General features: G+C 39.9%; 1 long non-coding RNA gene and 1 pseudogene across 2 annotated transcripts in view; both read right to left on the bottom strand.

Annotated features, from left to right (window-relative positions):
- The window catches only part of LOC137617363 (uncharacterized), a 136,260-nt gene that overhangs the window by 11,971 nt on the left and 99,285 nt on the right, over positions 1–25,004 (bottom strand). For both annotated transcript variants that reach the window (XR_011039644.1, XR_011039643.1), the window contains one exon: positions 651–846. This is a non-coding gene — a long non-coding RNA (uncharacterized lncRNA). The remainder of the gene's footprint in view (positions 1–650; positions 847–25,004) is intronic.
- Positions 1,043–25,004, bottom strand: part of LOC137617077 (uncharacterized) — a 53,695-nt pseudogene continuing 29,733 nt past the window's right edge.

A 25,004-nucleotide genomic window follows, 5' to 3' on the forward strand; every position in this document is an offset into this window, starting at 1 on the left:
CCCCTTGTGCCATACACCTGCCACTGGGAGGGTGACCACTCCCTACATTCCTCACAAGAGGAGTCTAAACTGCATACATGCCCCATGTGTGAAGGGCACAAAGTATCAGGATCCCCCTCACTCCCACTATGGAAGCGCTGCATTTACTTGACATTCCTGGGGAAGTCCAGCTTCAACTTCAGGCAAAAAAGAAAGAGAAAAAGTAAAATGTTGGAAAAAACCAAGTTTGTATGAGTGCCTATAGGATGTCTGTGTCAATTGGTGGCCAGAATCAAAGTGATTTTTCAGTGCACTGGCAAGGGGGCGGGACTTCCTAACAGCCGAAAAGGGGGCAGGACTTCCCCACTACCAGACGGTAACTTCCGACACCTTGATAAAAGTTAAATGACCAAGTTTTAGATGCCTTGGTATCAATACCTTATGTAAAGGCCGAAGTTTTGTATTTGTGTACAAACAATTAATCTTTTGGATGCTATTCCATTATTTTACTACACTGTCTCATTAAATCAGTTGCCATTTACTTACAAATTAATAAAAATGGTAGGGTACACCAAAATATGCATCCACAGGTATTGTGACTTCTCAATACTTCAGCAACAATCATGAGTAAAAAACATAATAGACCAGGATAAACATGAGTTCGTACATACCTTTGTCTAAACAGTACAGTATAAGATGGTACAAATGTTCAGCTTCATAATACATACAAATTAAACAGCATCAAGCTCAGCAGTAGTCCTACAACAGTACAGTACTTCAAATTTTCTGAAGATTTATATCTTGAAGCATTTAGTGACGAATACAACTGCCACTGATCACGATGGTAATGCATCCAAGGTGGAATTCCTAGAATAAAAACATATTAGAGTAAGTTTCACAGTATCAATAATTAACAGGTTCTTAAAATTTTCATAAATTAAAAGTAAAATAATGTACTTCACAGAAAAAACAGATTCTTTCAAAAAACAAGATGATAAACTAGCGATTCAAAATTTTCTTATCTTTAATCAAAAGAGAGATACTTCAAACACACTTCACTTAATTACTTCAAAACATTGGAGCTTAATACTATAGAGGAATACGTATTATTTATAAGTATATAATCATTGCTCAAATCCTTCTTCACTCTGAGCTTATTAATCATTCCTTGACAAGGCTAAAAAAAATATATTTATCATATTTCATCTCAAACACGTTCAAGATGAATGTCGGATACAACAGGATTAAAAGTACAGGTATTGTAAATGGTTACAACCATAACAAAATAAATCTCATATACACAAGCAATACAATATTCTTGGATTGCAGCACAAATTATCCTTTTACCACATTTCCAAATACACATGTTTTAAGACATGAATAATTGGGTGGGGTATATTAATTCCATGACAAACAATAAATCAAGACTTTCATTATATCCTTACTTTAATTCTGAATACAGAAATTAATGGTACATTATTTACGTATAAAATATTAAGAAAGAAGGGGACAAGAAGTAAACTTTCTTCTGCCTAAGGTTGTAGCCTTACTAAAGCCTGGCAAAGACCCAATGATCCCTAAGAGATATCATCCATTCTCTCTCCTCTGCATTTTATACAAATTGTATGATGATGGCCTGCCTAGATCCCACAGTCAAAGAACAACTATCACCAGACCAGGCTGGCTTCAGGACAAGAAGATCCTACTGCTCCCAAGTACTTAGCCTCACTCAGTGTATTGAGGATGACTTTGAGCTTAGGAAAACCACAAGGGAAGTATTTGTTGGCCTAATAGCAGCCTATAACACACTGAACCACAGGTTGCTTCTTTTGAAACTTGCCAAAGTTATTCTTAACCTTGGCATTGTGCATATTATCCAGTCACTGCTGAGTAACAGACTTTTCTTTGTTGAAATGGATGGTAGGAAAAGCAGATGTCTGAAAACAGAAAAACGGCCTCCCAGAGGGGTCGTTGGCCCCCAATGGTTTTCAGCATCTATACTGTACCAACGATCAACCACAGTTTAGATAAACCTGTAGACTAATATATGCAGATGATCTGTAGCCTACCTAGCTATCCAACCCAGGCACAGCTGGCTCACATAGGAATGCTGCTGAAATGGAGCGTGAGCCTACTGGGGATGCATCAAAAGTGCGCTAAACTGGTTCCTTGCGCACTCCTTAGTACAGACACAGGTGATCACAAACAATCAAGAGCCAACTAATGGGCTGCACAGCAAACCTGTAAGCTATTGCGCAATGTCACTGCCCATCAAAGGAGCACGAGTGACAGGTGCACATGACTGTCTTACGAGCTACGTGGAGTGGTAAATTGCACTCGCCTGTGCATGGAGTTGTTATGCTACTCCATGCCAACATACCTGGTGAGCTTTGACTAGCAAAGAGTGCCTGGCGAGTTACCGTGGGTAACTGCGCACGCTGGATACTAAGAGTGTCGTGAGACCCCAGTGGCAAGGTTAGGTACACACTGGGCTACAGGATGATGATAAAATCTACTGGGTGCTCCTGCTGAGAGCACTGCTTCGAAGAGATCAAGTGCGCTGACACTTCTTAGCAGCCTGAGGAGGTGGGCTCTTGGGTGAGGACAAACTCTTATGCTTGCTGCTTGCAAGGGTGTCTAACGTAAAACAACAGAGGGACAATGAGCTCAGAAGTGGGAGGATAAACGAAGATTTCCTCGTGCTTAGCAAGCTCAACGTGTGCACTAATCCTGGAGGGAGAGCACGCCAACACCAAAATCCAGTCTTTAGAGGGGGGGATCCAAAGTCCAAAGAATGGCCGCAGCAGAGGCAATGCATCTTACGATATGGTCTCCTCCCAGGAGGCAGCTTCCTCAGCTACATTAGGGAGGAGGAAGAGGAGGCCTGACCTGAAGGTTGACATAGTCAAACGGCCATCACTTATGACCGTTTCCTGGGGGAGATTGCTCGAGAGAGTCAGAGAGGAGAGTACCAATGGAGAGAAAAAGAAGTAAGGATTTCTTAGACTTTGAGGAAAACCCTAAAGGCAAAGAATCCCTTTTAGACTTACTTCTTCTCCTGCCATACCACTCCAACTGGGAGGATAACCACTCCCTATACTCTGGGCAAGAGGAAGCCTCCGAACAGGAGTGTCCTATGCATGAAGGGCAAAGACAGTGAGTGTGTCTGTTCTCCAGGGACCTAAAAGTACACACATGTCGTGCTCCCTCAAGTAACCACATACCAAATCACACCTGAAAAGAAAAAGGAAAAGTTTTAAATTTTAGCCAGCCATTGAGAACGTGGATAGACGTCTGTTTTTAACCACAGCTGAAATCAAAGTAGAGAAGGTATGAGTGACCGAGGGAGAGCGCTTCTTCCCGCTACCACTGGTAACAGTTGTCGACACCAAAATCTTTATAGCCATATGCCAGCTTACACCATTTCTTTTATGCAAAGAACGGATGTTTCGTATTTTTTGTAGAAACAAATAAAGTTTCCGAGATATGTGACCTCAGAGATCAACAAGAATGGAGGATAAAAGTAGGTAATTAGGGTTTTTGGGAAGGAAAAGAGTAATGAAATAAATGGATGTCACTTGACATAACTATACCCACCTAACCTAAGCTAGGGCATCAGGTCCTCTTAACTTGCCTCCTGCATCATACACTATTATCTAGCCTAACCTGCACTGTATCAATCAATAGCCTTCATTAAAGGGTATATATCAACCCTATACAATGAAACATATTAGTAACTTCGACACTTTCTTATATTGTATGTAGCATTTGTTGTAAACAAAGTTTTCCCCTGAATAAAACAATTTTTAATTTCAAATTTCCAATTTTCTCTTTTTAGTTGAACCTCTTTTCTGCCTTTTGCAATCTTGTACAAATGATCAATCAGCACCTTCTTTATTATCACATGACTTATTTTTTGGTCAATTATCTACCTTTAAGAATGAGATTCTCCTAAGATGTTTTTTTCCAACAGTTCTCCTTATGCTCTAGTTTGTGAATGATAAGTCTGTTCTGGTTGCGAGCATACATATTACACATATTTTTGGGTGTTTAAAAAATGAAGTGGTTACTAATAATTATTTGCATAGGCATACCATTCTTCCTAATTGTGTGAAGGTCCCAAACTGTGGGAATTTTTGTTTGTTGCAGGAAGAAAAGTATGTACAGTACTGTATGGAGGTGCCATCACAAGATGTGTATTGAAAACCAAGAAATATCCCCAGTGTTTTTACTCTGTGATTATAAGGAAATATTCTTAGAAAAAATGATATTTTGATTATAAAATACATTTTTGAATATACTTACCCGGTGAATATATAATAGCTGACGTCTCCGACGGCTCGACAGAATTCAAAAACTCGCGAGCTATCGCCATGAAGGTAGCGGGTGTGCCCACCAGCGCCAACTATCGGCCAGATACTGCATATACATGTAAACAGCTCCAGTTCTTCTCATCCCGCTGTGTCTCTATCGAGGAGGAAGGGGGGGCCTTTAATTTATATATTCACCGGGTAAGTATATTCAAAAATTTATTTTATAATCAAAATATTTTTAAATATTAAACTTAGCCGGTGAATATATAATAGCTGATACACACCCATGGTGGTGGGTAGAGACCAGAATTAATACAGTTTACGGCGTATATGCTTAGAGTTTTTGACAGTTATATCATAACCAAACCCAAATAAATATAGGTACCTGGTAAGGAAGCTGACTCTAACGATTACTCTGCCTTGTTAGTCCGCTTTCCTCACGAAGCCCAGCCATCCTCTTAGGATGCTGAAAGACTCCCAGGAGCTGAAGTATCTAGGGCAACAACCCATACAACAGGACCTCATCAAAACCCTTAATCTGGGCGCTCTCAAGAAATGACATTTGACCACCCGCCAAATCAAAAAGGATGCGAAAGGCTTCTTAGCCTTCCGTACAACCCAATTAAAAAAAAAAACATTTCAAGAGAAGATTAAAAGGATATTGGAATTAAGGGAATGTAGTGGTAGAACCCTTACCCACTACTGCACTCGCTGTAACGAATGGACCCAGTGTGTAGCAGTCCTCATAAAGAGTCTGGACATCTTTTAAGTAAAATGACGCGAATACCGACTTGCTTCTCCAAACGGTCGCGTCCATAATACTTCGCAGAGATCTGTTTTGCTTAAAGGCCACAGAAGTTGCTATAGCTCTTACTTCGTGCGTCTTAACCTTAAGCAAGCAACGCTCTTTTTCACTCAAGTGAGAATGAGCCTCTCGGATTAAAAATCTAATAAAATATGACTAAGCATTCTTTGACATAGGCAATGAAGGCTTTTTAACTGAGCACCACAAAGCCTTAGATCCACCTCGTAAGGATTTAGTCCGAGCTAAATAAAACTTCAGAGCTCTAACTGGACACAGCACTCTTTCAAGCTCGTTGCCTACGATCTCTGACAGGCAAGGTATATCAAATGACTTAGGCCAAGGACGAGAAGGCAGTTCATTTTTGGCCAAGAAAACCAAGCTGAAGTGAACATGTGGCTTTATCTGTAGAAAAGCCGATGTTCCTACTGAAGGCATGGATCTCACTGACCCTTTTAGCCGAAGCCAAGCACACTAAGAAAAGCGTCTTGAGGGTGAGATCCTTCAGGAAGGCTGAATGTAATGGCTCAAACCTGTCGGACATTAGGAACCTTAGGACCACGTCTAAGTTCCATCCAGGAGTTGCCATACGACGCTCCTTAGAGGTCTCGAAGGACTTAAGGAGATCTTGATTATTGGACAGATCTAAGCCTCTATGTCTGAACACAGACGCCAACATGCTCCTGTAGCCCTTAATAGTGGGCGCTGAGAGGGAGCGAACATTTCTCAGATGTAGGAGAAAGTCTGCAATTTGGGCTACAGAGGTACTGGAAGAGGAAATGGATGATGACTTGCACCAGTCTCTAAAGACTTCCCACTTCGACTGATAGACCTTGATGGTAGATGCTCTACTAGTTCTCGCAATCGTTCTGGCTGCCTCCTTCGAAAATCCTCTAGCTCTTGAGAGTCTTTCGATAGTCTGAAGGCAGTCAGACGAAGCGCGGGGAGGCTTTGCTGAAGACTCCTTACGTGGCTACCGTAAGAGATCCATCCTTAAAGGTAGACTCCTTGGAACGTCTACCAGCCATTGAAGTACCTCTGTTACTCACTCTCTCGCGGGCCAGAGTGGAGCAACCAATGTCAACCTGGTCCCTTCGTGAGAGGTGAACTTCTGCAGCACCTTGTCTAGGACCTTGAAAGGTGGAAAGGCATAAACGTCCAGGTGAGACCAGTCCAGCAGGAAAGCGTCTATGTGAGCTGCCTCTGGATCTGGAACTGGAAAGCAGTAAGTCGAGAGCCTCTTTGTCAGAGAGAGTAGCAAAAAGATCTATGGTGGGTAGACCCCATGTCATCCATAGCTTCTCGCACACAGTCTTATGCAACGTCCACTCCATGGAGAAGACTTGTCCTCTTCTGCTGAGGCCGTCCGCCAAGACATTCATTTCTGCACAAATCTCGCCAAAGGAGAGATGTTACTGCCTTAAAAGGAGTTCCTTTTGATCCGTGGATCAAAGAACCAGGTTCCAGACTGTCCAGTGGAGCTCCCTAACCCAAATCCGCTGCATCTGAAAACAACACATGGTTTGGGTTCTTGATCGCAAGAGAAAGACCTTCTCGAAGTCTGATGTTGCTGTCCCACCAAGTCAGACATGTCTAGACTGAGTTGGAGATTGGGAAAGAGATACTCACTAAGCCCTTCTCCTTGTTCCAATGTTTAGGTGAAATAGGAAAGGGCATAGGTTGAGTCTCCCCAGAGAGTGAACTACTCCAGCGATGAAAGAGTTCCCACGAGGCTAGTTCAAACTCTTACAGAGCAAATGTTTTTCTCTTGCAAGTGAAGGACTTTTAACAGAGCTTGTTCCATTCTTGCGGGAGACGAAAAGGGTCGAAAAATCATACACAGTATCTCCATTCCCAAAAAAAGAATAGTCTGGGATGGGATACTGTAAGTTACGATTTCTCTACGTTCACTATGAGACCTAGCTCCTTGGTTAGGTCTAATGACCATTGGAGGCTCTCCAGACAGCGATATAATGACGAACGCCCTGATTAGTCAGTCGTCAAAATAAAGGGAGGCTCTGAATCCTCAAAAAATGTAGAAAGCTTGCTACATTTTGCAAGGGCCTTGTAAAAACAAGAGGAGCAGGAATGAGGTCGGAGTACAGTGCTCGACAGTGGTACATTACTTTTCCGTCCACAAATCTCAGATGTAGTTGAAAGTTTGGATGAATCGGGATGTGGAAGTATGCATCCTGAAGGTCGAGAGAGACCATCCAGTCGCCTTCCATTAATGCTGTCAAGACAGCTTGGTAGACTTCATCGTGAAGTTTGTCTTGACAATGAACACATTGAGCGCACTTGCATCTTACGTACTCCTGCAGTGAACGTGGCTGCCAGATCATTGGAGTCATCCCTGATAGTCTTGTTCCTGCAGAGAACGTGGCTGTCAGATTATTGGAGCCATCCCTGATAGCCTTGTCTATGCATGACATAATTGTACAGCAAAACTTCAAACGCTCGAAAAAAAAAAAAAAACTCCTAACAGGAGATGGTCTAGCTCTGAAGCCGACCATAAAATCTTGAAGCGTCTCATGGCCAGGCGCCAGGGAGAGTCTATGAGGTTTGAGAAGTCTATCTGGGCAGAGGCAGGAACTCCCAAGCCGAGAACTTCTCCCGTGTCATACCAGACGCTCGCTCTATAAGCCAGTTTAAAAGGAGGGAAAGCAAAGGCTGTTTCCCCCAAACTCCTCCTGGTGATCAACCAGTCGCCTAGCAAACGTAAAGCTCTCTTAGAAGAGCGAGAGAGCACTAGCTTAGAAAACAACGGCTTCGAAGTAGCTAGGCCTAGTGTAAACTCTGACGTTTAGGCGAACGAGGAGCAGCAGTTACAAAATGATCCGGACAAAGATCCTTGAAAATCAGCATGATTTATTTAAAGTCCATAGAGGGCTGAGCAGCTTTAGGCTCCTCTCCGTCTGACAGAGTCCCCAAGGGAATATCAGTAGGAGGGGGATCAGCAACTTCCTTATCTGAAGGAACCTCGTCCGACAATTGCCGAGTCTCAAGCAAGGGAGAGACCTGCCGTGGTGGCAATGCTTGACAAGCAGAGTCCACACGCAAAGGAGCATCAGTAGCAGTCAAGGACGCTACGTCATGTAACTGCTTAAAGGACTGACCAGCAACAACAACAGGTGCGGGAGGACGCTCGACGTCAACTCGAGACTGCCTTGACTGCCTAGACTGAGCAGTCAAAACAACTCTTGACTGCGGTGCTTGACGCTCAACGTCAAAACAAGTCAACTTCGCTGGTTGGCGAACGTCCTGAACGTCAACAAGAGCATGCGGCAGCGGCTGAACGTCCACAAGCGGCTGAAAGTCAACACGGGACTGCATCGAGTGAGGCTCTACAAAACGTGACTGACGTGACTTTGTAACGTCAACGTCAACAGGACGAGCAAAGGCTCTTTTGGGCGGCTGACGGCCAGGATCTCGATCAGCTAAGCGGCGAGGATCATCGTGAACCTGCTCAGCAGAATAGTCCTCCATAAGAGAGGCAAGCTTATTCTGCATGTCTTGCAGTACAACCCATTTAGGATCAACGGGAATGGGTGCGGTAAGAGACGAGGGTAACGTCTGTGACTGCAAAACCTTGCCTACACTAAGACTCTCGGAGCCTGTGTTACGCTTCTGTTTAGGCGTCGAGCAGTCTTCCGATGACTGCACAGGGTCAGAGCTGTCCCAATGGCTACAACCAGGACGCTGGACCTGTCCTGAAGGGACTGACTTTCGCTTTAAGGGTCTCGAAACCTTGCTCCACGGTTTCTTACGCGATAAGCCTTCGGATGACGAGGAGAAAACCGTCTCGCTCGTCTTATGGTAGGGGCGGTCTTGACGAGACACGCCTGAAACCATATAGGGAACGTCTGCTCGTTGGTTAGTCTCTCGAACCCATAAGTCCTACGACATTACCTCTCCCTGGGGCATGGGAGCTTGCAAGAGGTCTCGGACTAGGCGAACGATAGGCACGAACAGACGAACCCTCTGTCGCAACACTGATAACACTTTGCGCAATTATCACTTTATCACTACAATTTTCTGTTTTTGCACTTACTTCACTGAAATCGAATTTTTCAATAATTTCACATTAGGCATGAATAAAAACTGATTTCTACCTGAAGCACGCAATTCTCCCCTACATCAAAAGGTTATAATTGCGAAATAAGTCGTATAATGTTAGCACATTAATACAAGCAAAAAAACAGTAAACATATATATCGAATAAAACGGAAATATATAAAGTTAAAAGGATCAGTGACTGGGGAGGAGACTAAACACTAGTTCATTAAAAACTACGTTTTCAATCTCTCACCGTACAGTGCCTTGGGACGAGAATAAAAACTAAAAAAGTTTTATTCTTTCTCCCCGTACAGAGACTTGGGACTTGAGTAAAAAACTGACTCGAGAACAACGTTACTCGCTTGGGACGAGAATAAAGATCGGAACGTTCTCTCTTCCTCTCTCTCTCTCTCTCTTGATTTCACACAGAAGAGAAAAGCCCACGTACCCTTCGTCAATAAACAGGTTATTTGACCAAAGGAAAAAACTGATAGGACTAAGAAATTGAAAATTAACAAGTTCCTTTAAATTAGTATTTAAAACATTTCAGTTTGAAAGAAGAATGAACAAAACGTCAGAATCGATTTACTCTTTCTGCCAAGTGAAACCGTGATTCTCTCTTTCTCTATCGTAACGATAGAGCGCAAACTGCGTAGCATAAATAAACCAAACGTTAGTTCATCTTTGAAACAGCACGAAGACTATTCAAAGAAAATCTTTCATAAAATATCTACTAAAAAATATTCATTTAATAACTCTTACAGAGCAAATGATTTAAACTTAACGAAAATAAAAGTTGAAAGGGCTCAACGTTGTTTAACTTCGGTTTCCAAGTTAGGACCGCCTACTCTCGGATTAGGGGAGGAATAGGTAAGGCCGCATAGAAACAAATCATTAAAATTTATCTTGATGTTTATTATAAATGGAAAGCTAATCAAAGAGGCCTAATAAAGGCGGGTGAGATATAAAATATATAGAGGAAAATCTATAATTAACAACAACAATTTATAACGTGATAAGATAATTGCTAAAAGCCTAAAACACACTTCCGTACTAAGGGAAGGGTCGGCCATTTTTACTCTATGGAAAAAAACCAGAGATAAAAGCAAGGGCAAAACACTTTTACTCTCCTTTCAAAAGCATTTCTTTTGAGGATAGTATTGAATAATCCAACACGGCGAAAGCAATAAAACCAAAACCAAGTACTTCACCAATTCTGTAGAAAACTCGAGGTCATAATAGCGAGTGGAATCGACTTGTCGATGGAACCGACAGAGAAGAACTGGAGCTGTTTACATGTATATGCGGTATCTGGCCGATAGTTGGCGCTGGTGGGCACACCCGCTACCTTCATGGCGATCGCTCGCGAGTTTTTGAATTCTGTCGAGCCGTCGGAGACGTCAGCTATTATATATTCACCGGCTAAGTTTAATATTAAAAAAACAATGTCCAGAGTATTTGGATATGTGTTATCGTAAATTTAGAGGTGATAGTGTTAACATTTACCTATCAAAGCATTTTTTCACTTGCGTTAGGCCTACCACCTCTACCCAATTCAGATGGTGACTCACTTTCCTGCATGGATTTCATTTAGCATTTAATAAAAGTCTACAGAGCACACTACAAAACTACAAGTGACATTTTGAAGCTGGTTGCCACAAAAAGCAAACAAACCAGGGCTTTCAAATTGCTATATTTAGCCTATAGTAAAATTATACTGAAACAGAAAGATTTGCTAGACAACACACTGAAAGGATTAAAAGCCATCACTAAGTAATCAATATCGACTGAAGGCAGTTTTTTTTATTCCAATTAAATTCTTTCAAATTAGTTAATTTGATAAATTAGCGATGAGAGATCTAATCAGGTTTCAGTATTGTCCCCATTCCCAACTTCAATATAAAAAAAAAAAAATTGTAAAATAGGCCTACCAGAATTTAAACAGCATCGCACGACACCTGTCAGATCTTATTGGAACAGACAAAATCCGACATGAAACATTGGCCAATATTTAGGTAATCATTACTTCCGAGGGATTTTAAGTTTTTCATATTCAGATTGCATCAATTTATAAAAAATATAAAGCATTCAATATCCTCCTTTGCTTTAAACTATATTTCGATCCCAATTCTGATGTAGTATTACTTGGTTAATAAGCGATGATTATGTCTATGCTTTGTAATATGCATACTACATATTAATAAGCTGGTACATGAATTTACCTTTGACAACTAACAGTTTTATTTTATCTTCACACAATTTTTCCAAAATTATTAAAATCAGCATATGTTTATAAAAAATTACTAGTACAGCTGTTTAAACCCATAACCGTGAAGCGCCGAGTAATAATAACCAAGGTAATGAAATTCTAAGTTTGAATAATTGATAATTAACACCAAAATACTAGCTCACGGGACTAACACTCATAAGGAAGCATATTACGCTTGCCAGAACATAGGGGCAATGAGATAATGTTTAATTGCGAGCGAAGCGAGCACATGACAGAAATACTGTACCAATAAATTATTAGCTCAATTAAGTAAGGAGGTATTTATGATCCGATGAGCAGTTACAAATGACTCCACGGATAATTAGATGGAAAGTCACGGGGGTGTATGTATGATAGCGGCCACCTGTATGTATTATGATCTCTAACATAGAATAGGGTATTTCTGTTAAAATGTGTAAATATAATTTCTCTTGTTATATATTTTCTGTTAAAATTTTTAAATATAATGACTTGTTCAAATTCAAGTGTCACTTCACTCATCAAGAATGTATGTACCACGAACGCTAACATTAGCAATGTTACACAACGTTACCAAAGTTACACTGCCAATGCTAACGTTAGCAATGCTACGATAATATTAGCAGGTGTATTTTAAAGCATTTTTCCATATAACCTTTACACACTATATAAAAATGTACAAAAGGATACAGAACCTAACAAACCCACCTAACCTAACCTAGAAGTTCCCAGGTCACAATCCCTAGCTGGGGGCAAGCACCCGGACCCCCTTCCCAGGTCACAACCCCTAGCCTTGGGCAAGCACCCAGACCCCCTTCCCAGGTCACTAACTTGTAATGGCAAAAGGTAGTGTTGAGCTACACACTAAAAACATTTAAATTAAAGAAATGAACGACTTACTTTTATGACCCGGATGTTGAAACTTGTGGGTCACGGGGGTGTGGAGACTGTGACGTCTTAACTCCTATGCCTGGGACGTGGACTTAAGACACTGCAACGGTACCCAAAGTTCTACTGTCCTCAGTGGGTTGTGTCCCCAGTGGGCACCTACCCACTGACAAACATGTTATATAGGGAATATGCCCTTTTTTACCTTTTTATATATTGTGTAAAGTGTGTAAGTAACAATTCATTAAAATATACATGACAATATTACCATAGCATTGCTACCATTAGCAATGCCTTTGTAACGTTGTTAATACTGTGTATCATTGGTAACGTTGCTTATTTCAACATTCCCAGTACATACGTGAGTTTTGGGACCTGGGAACTCCTAGGTTAGGTTAGGTTAGGTTAGGTGGGTTTGTTAGGTTCTGTACCCTTTTTGTACTTTTTATGTATTGTGTAAAACTTATATTGATAAATTATTTAAAATACGTATGGAAATATCTAGAATTGCTATCGCTAGTAATGTCACCGTACCGTTGGTAACGCTGTGCATCATTCGTATCGAGGCTAATTTTACCGTTCTCAGTAAATACCCAAGGTTTGTGACCTGTCAACTACTTGGTTAGGTTAGGTGGGTTTGTTAGGTTCTGTACCCTTTTTGTACTACAGTGATACCTCTGGATACGAAAGTTTCTGCTTACGAAAAATTCAGGATGCGAAAAGTGATTCGAAGATTTTTATGCCCCAGGATACGGATAAAATTTCAGGATACGAAAACTTTACGAGATCCCAACTCTTCGCCGAGAGTAATTTTAAAAAGCGCGCGCCGCCTGACTTTGAACTTGGGTAGACTCACTCACAGCCTCCCGCTCACCCACTGGTTATCTCCCTACTCAGACGCTAGCTGACGCCATAAGATCCTGCTTTCCTATTGGTCGGCAACTATCCCAGCTTGCCTACGCACGGGCGTTCATCTCTCTCTCTCTCTCTTTTCGTTCCGACCGCGGTATCGTTAACAGACATTGTGTTGTGTGCTTTCGCTTGTTTGACTTAGTGTTAATATATAGTACATTCGTACGCCACGTGTTATCGTTAATAAACATTCGTTACTGTGCACTGTACTGTATTAGTGTTTACTATACATAGACTGTATATAACGTTACGTAGTGTATTATATTACGTATTACTGTAGCCATGGGTCCCAAGAATGTTGCCGAAGGAAAGAAGAAGAAGACGATGCTCTCGATGGAGACGAAACTTGAAATCGTGAAAAAGTACGAGTCTGGCATGCGTTTAAGTGCGATCGCCAAGGAGTATGGCCGGAATCCGTCTACAATAGGCACCATCCTGAAGCAGAAGGCGGCCATCAAAGCAGCAACACCTTCTAAGGGCGTCACTATTTTCTCCAACAAGAAAAAGCACGTACATGACGAGATGGAGAGGCTGCTTCTTGTGTGGATCAAGGACAAAGAGATCTCAGGAGACACCATCACTGAGACTACAATTTGCCAGAAGGCCTCCGCCATTTTCAGTGATCTCGTGCGTGCTCAGGCCGAAGAAGGAGCAGGAGAAGGAACATCCCAGCAGGAACCCCCGGAGTTCAAGGCTTCTCGTGGGTGGTTCGAGAAGTTCAAGAAAAGGACTGGCATCCATTCAGTGGTACGGCATGGGGAGGCAGCCAGCTCGGACACGAAGGCCGCCGAAGCCTTTGTTAAAACGTTCGACGAGTTGACTCTGCAGGAAGGCTACAGTTCGCAGCAAGTTTTCAATTGCGACGAAACTGGGCTTTTCTGGAAGAAAATGCCTCGTCGGACGTTCATCATGGCGGAGGAGAAGAGGCTACCCGGACATAAGCCTATGAAGGACAGGCTTACCCTTGCTTTTTATGCAAACGCCAGTGGGGACTGCAAGATAAAGCCCCTGCTGGTGTACCATTCAGAAAATCCCCGAGCCTTCAAAGCCCACAAAGTCATTAAGGAGAACCTTCCCGTGATGTGGGAGGGGAATGCAAAAGCCTGAGTAACGAGGCAACTGTTCATTGATTGGGTGAATGTCTGCTTCGGTCCGACTGTCCGAAAATATTTGGAAGAAAAGCGCCTCCCTATGAAATGTCTGCTGGTGTTGGACAATGCTCCAGCTCACCCTCCTGGCCTCGAGGAATATCTTCTGGCCGAGTATTCCTTCATAAAGGTCCTGTATCTACCGCCTAACACCACCCCTCTCCTCCAGCCCATGGACCAGCAAGTTATTTCTAATTTTAAAAAATTGTACACGAAGCATCTCTTCAAGAGATGTTTCCAAGTCACAGAGAGTACAATCCTCACTCAGCGTGAATTTTGGAAAGATCACTTTAACATCGCGATATGCCTCAAACTCATCGATCTCGCTTGGCAGGAAGTTTCGAGGCGTACCCTAAACTCATCTTGGAGGAAGCTGTGGCCTGATGCTGTCTCTGCACGAGACTTCGAGAGGTTCGGGAAGCCTGGAGGAGAAGCCGAGATCGTTGACGATCCTGAACCAATTCAGCAGTCTGAGGTGGCTGACATCGTACATCTTGGTACGTCCATGGGGCTGGTAGTTAGTGAGGAAGATATCGATGAACTTATCGAGGAGTACCACGAGGAGTTGACGACGGACGACTTGAAGGAGTTGGAGACGATGCAAGTGAGTGATGTTCAAGAGCAGTTCTCTAGCGGTGATGAGGAGGATGTTGCACCTTTGAAAACGGCAGACATCAAGGAAATTCTTGCATGTTTCCATAAAATGGCAGACTACGTTGAAAAGGAACATCCAGAAAAAGTTTATACCAACCGTGCGCTTGAATACTGCAATGACGTTTGCCTAACGCATTTTAGAAATGTGTTGAAAAGTAGGCAGAAACAAGCTTCAATGGATAGTTTCTTATTAAAGAGGCCAGCGGTATTAGTAGGCCAAGACGAAGGTGAAAGTAAAGAAAACAAACAGAAAAAAGAAAGTGATGAAGAAGTAGAAGGTGAAAGTAAAGAAAAGAAACAGAAAAAAGAAAGTGATGAAGAAGTAGAAGAGATTTAGAAAATAAGAAAAACGTAAAGTTATAAAAAGCAAAAAAAAAAATTCAATTTTAAGTTTTATGTTACCGTTAAGTGTTAAAGTAATTTTTTCTTTCATTTTATAGTTTTCCATACGTAATGTTGAGTGTTAATTATTTCTGCCATTTTTTTATTTAGTAAAGTTTAAGTGTTAATGTGTTAAGTGTGTAAATTACAGTATGTAGTCTGTCACTTGTTACGTTTTCTGCCTTATGCCATCCTCCTCTGCCGCGACTTCGCTATCGGACATCGTCTCAATCAAAAGGTAAGTTTCAACTTTTTTGTTACACTAATTAACTGTAACCTTTTTTTCAGAGTGTACAGGTATCAATCATTAATTTAGGTGTACGTACAGGTAACAATACACCTTCACTGATCTAAATGCTTTATGTACATACAGTACTGTAACTTTATACAGTAGTAAAGAAAACGGACTGTTTTCTTTGAGCTTGAGGGGGATAACTTGGTTATAACTATATTATTGAATAATCTCACAGTGGTTTCTGGAATGGATTAGGCTGTTTTTAACGGTTGTGTTAATTATTGAATGATAGAAATGGCTGCATTGCATGTTTATTACTACAGTTTAGCGTGTTTATGAAAGAAAAGGTGACTTTTTATAAGACTTGGAACGGATTAGGCTATTTACATGAAAAACGCGACTTAGGATACGAAAATATCAGGATACGAAACCGCATCCTGAACGGATTAATTTCGTATCCTGAGGCATCACTGTATTTATATATTGTGTAACCGGTAATATTACCTTAATCTGAGTCATCCTTTCTAACAGTGTGTATCATTGGTAACGTTGCTAGTGTTATCGTTCGGCATACATTCGTGAGTGAAGTTGTTATCAGGTTATTACTAATCATCATGTCTGACAAATGGCTCCATTGCCTGAAAGGGACATGGCAGGGGACACCCCCATTCACTAACTCAACATAGCCTGGTGGGGGCATTTTCCCTATATAACATGTTTAGCCTCAGCGGGTAGGACCCACTGAGGACAGTGGCACTTCGGACCCTTATCGGACACTGTTAATGTTGAGGTATTACATAATGTGATTTAAGGAAATTATCAACATTGGGTGACGTATCAAAAAAATCACCATGAAATTTAGCAAATGCTTTTAAGTATGGAATACTGCAGCCGTTACAAGTTTCTATAACTTCCTCCATCGCAAAATAGGAAAAAAAAATCACTTGAAACAACGAAGACCTGACTAGGATGAAGGTTTCCAAAGAAAAGGATTTGGTGGAAGGGGTATGAAGAGACCACAAGAGAGAAAGGAAGAGGGTAGGGAAATATTAACCCCCACCCCCTGTGCAAACATTCCATACGTATGGGTTCGTGATTGGTTAACGGAAAAACAACGGAGTCTAGAGAGTAAACATGAATGACTTAGAATGGGAAACTTGTCCAGAGCAAGTATTTATGTGAAATCGGGGAGTGACAAGGTAATAACAAAATGTATTAAAGTAATATAGCAAGATAAAATGGAATATATGATAAATAATATTTAATGGGAATATAAGGTATCTGATAATAAAACGAGTAATACTGGGGTCAAACGTAATACAGTGGTACCTCTACATACGAATTTAATCCGTTCCACAACCGACTTCGGATGTAGAAAATGTTCGGATGTAGAAACGAATTTTCCCATAAGAATACATTGAAATAGGATTAATCTGTGGTTGAGCCCAAAAACCTATGATAACTCCTTAATAAATTACTACACATAATTACACATGACAATATGCACTCTAAATTAGATAATAGACATGTAAAAAAGAATAATTATCAAGAAATAATAAATAAGAAACGGGTTTTTAGCGTCACTTTACCTTAGAAAATCCAGTGCAGGTGTTGGTCTTGCTACGCAGAGAGGAGACGGATGGGCGGCGAGGAGGTAGAGAGGTTGACTACGATAAACGTACACTACCGTAACTTATTCTAACTTCCACTAAATGAACTTTAACTTAACTTAGCTTATTTATATTTTCATTTTTATATTTTATATTTTTTTTTACATATTCTTTTTTTCTTTTTGATGATTAATTTTAATCACTTTCACTCTACACTTAAAATAGATTGAATTTTTTTCTCTTCAATCTTTGCCATTTTCTTTGTTTCACTTTCTTTCGCTTCACTCTTTGCCGTTTTCTTTGAACCACTTCCTTCCTCTTCATCACGAGTTCGCTTCGTAGTTTTTTTAAAGAAGCTATCAATAGCAAGTTGCTTGGTACAGCTTTTCAGAACGTTTCGAAAATAAATTAGGGAAACATCATCAAACTGCGCAACTACACGACAAACCTGCAATTTCTTTGGATGGTATTTGTCGATGAAGTCGACCACGTCTTGATATTTTCCTAACACCTCTTTTATTTGCGCCGAACCTAACAAATGTTCTACCTCCTCGATCCCTTCATTGTCATCAGTCATGTGCTCAGACATACCATGGAGTTCCTCGAGCTCCTCTGTAGTAAGTTCGCCGTGATGTTCTTTTGCAAGTTCACTCACACGAATGCCACGCTCATGCTTTTCAATAATTCCTTGCTTTACTTCTAAAGAAAGCATTTCCTTATTCCTTTTCTCACCACTACCACTACCACTTGCAAAAGTAAGCCTTTTAGGACCCATGATTTACGTAAAATACCATAAAAGGATGAACGTAAAAAATCACGATTAAAACACAGTTAACAGCAGAACGCACAGGGCACAACCACACGAAGCCGACGAGAACAGAGGAATGTCCCAAGCCACGCTAATTGAGAGTCCCTCCGAGGTAGAAATGCTGCCTTCTATCAGCGGAAATAAAAAATACATCCGGCGCTATGAGTACCATCTACATGCACGGGTATTGTTTACTTCAAGTGTCGAAAAAAAATTCGGGTGTAGAGTAGGACCGTGTTCGAATTGTACTTCGCGTGTCGAAAAATTCAGATACAACCGGTAGGACGAATATTGCTTACTTCGTGTCTCGAAATAAAATTCGGGTGTAGAGTCGAAAAATTGCTCAAATTTTACTTCGGATGTTGGCAAATTTGGATGTAGATACGTTTGTGCTTAGAGGTTCCACTGTATATATACGAGGGTATTACATAAAAGGAATGATATAGTTGTACCCGATCAAGACATATACTTGAATAAAGCAGGTGAAGTTGAATAGTTAAATTTGGCGATTAAGAAGAAGAAATCCTATTGGTGGAGGATGAGTATGCGCAGGGGGGAGGAGATTATGCGCAGAAGGTTGAAACCTGCTATGTACAAACGAACGAAAGAGAGCGGCTACAACCGACTAGTAGAATGACAAAAAATAAATGAAAAACACTGCTAATGTTAGCATGTTACGCAAACATTGCTAATGTTGGATTGCACAGCTCAATATTAAGGTATTTTTTCATCGGTCTATCCAAGAGGGTAATGTATAGAGAAGAAAAGGCTTGTTTTACCAGTATATACAGTTTCCCCCGTATGTTTTGCCCACCCAAAACCCCGGGTTCCCACTGGGGGTCCCCCATTATCGTTGGACTATATATATATATATATATATATATATATATATATTTCTGAAACTATTCATTTGCGTCGGGAACGAGTGTCATTTTCGAAGTGAGCAAAATTTTTTCTATAGAAAAAAAAAAAAATAGCTTTCTCCCTACGTTACATTGCCCTGTAATACACTACAATATTACCGGTTAGGTTAGTGGGGAAAGTTTAGGTTAGCTGATGTCCATTTTTAATGAACGCATGAGGAGTAACTGGCCGCCGATATACAAAGGCTCCCAACGGTTTAAGTAAATATAAAGCATTCGATATCCTCCCTTGCTTTAAACTGTAATATTACGATCCCAATACTGATGTGGAAATACTCTGTTATTAAGAGATAACTATGTCTATGCCTTGTAATAAGCATACTGAGAACCTATACATGAATTTACCTTTGATAACTAACAAGTAGCCTCGCATTGATAAATAACTTTTCTGGAAGTCTCTTAATAAAATAACCATTCTTCCCGACACGGCCTAGTTCTATTAGCTATAGACTTGTAGGTCTCATCAAACTTTAGGAGACTTAACACACCTAAACATATTTATCAATTAGTTTCAATAATGGCTAGCATACCCACCTGGACGATAAAGACTGTCAATAAAAGGTTTAAACATTCAACTTGCCTTTCTAGACCGACCAATTCAGGTAATTTATAAACATCACTCGCCCAAGGTAATTTCAACAGTATTTTAAAAGGGATTTTTGGCAAAATGTTAAACACAATGATCAGCAAATCCCACGAGTCGGAAGATTCCAACGGCAGCCATGATTGTTGTTTGCCAAAGACAGTGAATATTACGTAACAAAATCAGGAATAAGGGCCAGTGTTGCCAGATGGCTTAGTCTAAAAATCCCCAAAATTCATGATAAAAAAATCCCCAAAACAACCCAAATATCCCAATTTCCACAAATATATTTTCTGATCACGTATGCTTTACCAATATAGATATTACTATCTATACTTCATATAAGTGCAAGTAAACTAATTGCTACGATATAAAGGTTTACTCATCTCTGTTTCTTCTTCGTAGAAATATGTACAGAATATCCCCATTAGACACCCAGAATCCCCAAATCTAGGGATAAATTCCCATATCTGGCAACACTGACAAGGACTATAAAGGACGGTATAACCCGACTTATAGAAGAAGAAAACGGGAAACTTAGTTTCTTGACATTCTATTTGAAAATTGTTGTGGAATAATTGGAATTCGGGATATGATCAGTATCAGCGGGACACATTACATTAATCTAATCTTGCTCAGGGCATAATGCGTTTCAAGGTAAAAAGCTGAAAAATATATCAAGAAACTAATGAATACCCATCATGAAAATTCCCTCGAAAATAAATGAAAAATACGATTTGGAGATGAAATATTTGAAGATGTGACAATAAATCGTGGAAAGGAGATATGAAGAAAAACGGGAATGGTGAAATATAAATAACTACTATATTTCATAAAGATCCCAACACTAAAAGAAGTACTTAAAAGACGAACGTATAATTGAACTTGGAAAATTAGATTTCGTTGTAATAATGAAAGTTACAATTATCAAGCTAGACCTGAAAGCTAATTTCAAAAGTTAGCCAACTACAAACAGTTCCACTTGATTACAGACAATAATATATATTCCCTATCATAAAAATAAGAAAAAGATTGTCCAAACGACTATTGATACATCACAATAGATTCCTACTGTATTTGTTTGGGGAGGAAACTGATTTGATTATACTTATTTGCTACCACGCAAGAGATACTGGTCTATAGGCCTACTTCATGCCAGAGCCAAAAGGGCGTCATTAAGTTGCCACAACTTTTTGGATATACTGTAGCACGCATTATTCTTTTTCTTCGTGTCATTTTAGGATGAGACTACTTTAAGGATATTTGGGATGAGGAAACTGATTTGATTATACTTTGCTACCATGCATAAGATGCTGGTCTATAGGCCTATTTCATGCTCGAGCCAAAAGGGCTCATTAAGTTGCCACAAGTAGGCCTACTTGGATGTGAAAAATCTAGGAAAGTTCTTGGTTATACTGTATCACGCATTATTCTTGTTCTTCGTGCCATTTTATGATGAGATTCTACTTTAAGGATATTTGGAATGGGTAGAACTGATATTAATGACGGAGGAATCAAATTTCCAAGAGAACAGGCAAGGGTCTTCTATAACTCGAGCTCTACAAAAATGCTCTTGTAAAAGCTAGTGTAAAGGCATTGGTTTGCATCCTCGAGGGGAGTAAAAAACGATACTCTAAATACTCTTAGATTACGTAAAGCGGGGTTTATACGGTCGAACGGTTCGTCGAACGCCGTTCGACAGATAAGTGATTGAAGTGATGTTTGAACGTGTGAACGGAGTATTTGGTTGTCGAACACGTTCGACAAACGGTTCGAGGAATACTCTCGCCTGACTTTTGTGGGCGGGGCTTCGTTGTCCACAAACCTTATGCATTTGTAGCTGACTCCACCTCTTAGAACCGTTTGACAAAAGCAGGTTCGACAACTGGGTTGCGGTACCATCGTCAAGGTCTTGACTGTTCCATGGAGTGCTCAGAATGCTTAGAAAATTGTTCAAATATAGGTTTAATCAGTGGTAGTTTTAGTTTTAGTGATATGGTGGTTTATTGGATATTCTATTATTTTTACGTTATTTTGCAACATTCCTATGCATGTAATATAAAAAATCATTAGCTATAAATTAAGGATTACATTTTGAAATTGGACCAGTTCACTTCCTCATTTATAGCACCCGGATCTTTATAGCCACAGGCAGAATAAGCAAATCATAAAACTATTGTAAGTACATGTAACATCAAAGATACATGCGGTTTATGTAAAGAAATCAATACCAAAAAGGAGTCAAACTGGTGAATATGTGTCACATTTTTGTGAAATTATTTATAGAGTGCAAAGAACAGTGCCACAATAAAGTGCAGTATCATATCGCAGAGAACAGTCCCAAACCCAGGAATACATATAAGATATGCATATATATAATGAACTACCGAAGATATATAAATGAATGAATTTGCCTTTGAGATTAAAGGGCTCGTTTTTCCTATCATTGAAATATATGTTCAGTTAATTATATTAACTTGGATTTTCAATGTGGTGTTTCCTTACAAAACAGAAACCGAAAAAAAACATTATTAATTAATATTGCAATTTTCCTTTGGTCAGACTATATCTTTACTGGACTAAAAGATAATCAAATATAGTAAAGAAGCTTTACTTAGAAAAGAGCAATAAAAAGTGCATTAAAGCAAAGCTACATAATTGTTATTGATATTGAAAATAATTTCAGATTTAAAATAAGATAAAAGGAAACAATGGATTTGGAAATGAATAAACATAAAAATGTATATCTACTTCACAAGAAAATTAAATGGGATTAACAATAAAATAATAACTTGAAAACGTAAGAATCATGAAGAAATGTGACGATGTCCAACAAATAAAGAAATAGAAGTGGCACTCTAGAGCGCAGACTTCCGCCGCGGCAGCTTATTTCTCGACCTTGACCTTGGCCTTAACATGTATTAATTGGCGTGGCTTTTCATATGCTCAAATATGAACCAACTTTGAAGTCTCAGTGACATGGCTGATTACGTGAATTGGACATTTTGCTTGACTGTGACCTTGACCTTCCAAAATCTAACAACTTCCAGTTTTTTACATAACAGTTAATCCCTGCAAGTTTAATTGATCTACGATTAAAATTGTGGCCAGGAAGCTGTTCACAAACAAACACACACAAAATCAAACAAACACAAACATACAAAAAGGTGGTAAAAAATAACCTCCTTCCAACTTCGTTGGCGATGGTAATAAGATAAAGGAGGAAGCCAGAGAAGGGGGGGGGGGAGTGGGGGATAGCAGTCACTTGTAAAACCAAATTGCAGAAAATAACTGTCCATGAATCTCGCTTCTCAATATCAATCGATAGCCTTCCATTGCCATCGAAGCGGCAAAGGAATTCTGTTTCAAGCTACTGATCCATCGACTCATGGAATCAATCTTCCAGGGATCCATTTACAGACGGATTCCTTCCGCGATGGATATAAAAGACGCTGGTTATGAGAATTTGATTCCCTTGAAAGTATTGCATTTGTTTCTGGTATTGCTACGCGGTGGCTGATAGGAAGGATATCATGGAGTTGTCCTTCGTATTCTCTTAGCAATTTAGTGCTATGATGGCTTTTATCTAGGGGTGAAATTCCCACGTTATTTGAATAAAAGCTTGAGGGAATTGGAAGTCAGAATTAAATCAAATTGAAATGTGAATAATATGTGCTGTTCTATAATATGAATATGTGTTTTATCATGAGAATATTATGTACGTTTTATCAGGAGGATATTATGCGCATTTTATCATGAGAATATTAAGTGGGTTTTATCAAGAGAATATCATGTGCGTTTTATAATGAGAAATGAGAATATTGTATAGGCTTTATCTTGAGAATATTGTATGGGTTTTATCAAAAGAATATTATGGCTGATTACGTGAATTGGACATTTTGCTTGACCGTGACCTTGACCTTCCAAAATTTAATCATTTCAAGATTTTTACATATCAGTTAATCCAAGCAGGTTTCATTACCCTACGATTAAAAGTGTGGCCAGGAAGCTGTTCATAATCAAACACACACACAAACAAACAAACACAAACATACAAAAAGGTGGTAAAATATAACCTCCTTCCAACTTCGTTGCCGGAGGTAATAAGATAAAGGAGGAACCCAGAGAGAGAGAGAGAGAGAGAGAGAGAGAGAGAGAGAGAGAGAGAGAGAGAGAGAGAGAGAGAGGGGGGGGGGAAGGGGGAGATAGCAGTCACTTGTAAAACCAAATTGCAGAAAATAACTGGCCATGAATCTCGCTTCTCAATATCAATCAATCGCCTTCCATTGCCATCGAAGCGACAAAGGAATTCTGTTTCAAGCTACTGATCCATCGACTCATGGAATCAATCTTCCAGGGATCCATTTACAGACGGATTCCTTCCGTGATGGATATAAAAGACGCTGGTTATGAGAATTTGATTCCCTTGAAAGTATTGCATTTGTTTCTGGTATTGCTACACGGCCGCTGATAGGAAGGATATCATGGAGTTGTCCTTCGTCTTCTCTGAGCAATTTAGTGCAATGATGACTTTTATCTAGGGGTGAAATTCCCACGTTATTTGAATAAAAGCGTGAGGGAATTGGAAGTCAGAATTAAATCAAATTGAAAAGTGAATATTATGTGAGTTTTATCAAAAGAATAGTATGGGGTTTTATCATGAGAATATTATGTGCGTCTTATTATGAGAATATTATGTGTTTTATCAAGAGAATATTATGTGCATTTTATCATGAGAATATTATGTACGCTTTATTATGAGAATATTATGTGTTTTATCAAGAGAATATTATGTGCATTTTATTATGAGAATATTATGTGCGTTTTATTATGAGAATTTTGTATGGGTTTTATCAAAAGAATTTATGGCTGATTACGTAAATTGGACATTTTGCTTGACCATGACCTTGACCTTCCAAATTTAACAATTTCCAGCTTTTTACATAACGTTAATTCCGGCAAGTTTCATTACCCTTCGATTAAAATTGTGGTCAGGAAGCTCTTCCCAAACAAACACACACACACAAACAAACAAACACAAACATACAAAAAGGTGGTAAAACATAACCTCCTTCCAACTTCGTTGATGGAGGTAATAAGATAAAGGAGGAAGCCAGAGAAGGGGGAGGGGTAACAGTCACTTGTAAAACCAAATTGCAGAAAATAACTGGCCATGAATCTCGCTTCTCAATATCAATCAATCGCCTTCCATTGCCATCGAAGCGACAAAGGAATTCTGTTTCAAGCTACTGATCCATCGACTCATGGAATCAATCTTCCAGGGATCCATTTACAGACGGATTCCTTCCGTGATGGATATAAAAGACGCTGGTTATGAGAATTTGATTCCCTCGAAAGTATTGCATTTGTTTCTGGTATTGCTACGCGGCGGCTGATAGGAAGGATATCATGGAGTTGTCCTTCGTATTCTCTGAGCAATTTAGGGTTAGGATGATTTTTATCT

Source organism: Palaemon carinicauda, chromosome 23 (genome assembly GCF_036898095.1).
Source record: "Palaemon carinicauda isolate YSFRI2023 chromosome 23, ASM3689809v2, whole genome shotgun sequence".
NCBI lineage: Eukaryota > Metazoa > Arthropoda > Malacostraca > Decapoda > Palaemonidae > Palaemon > Palaemon carinicauda.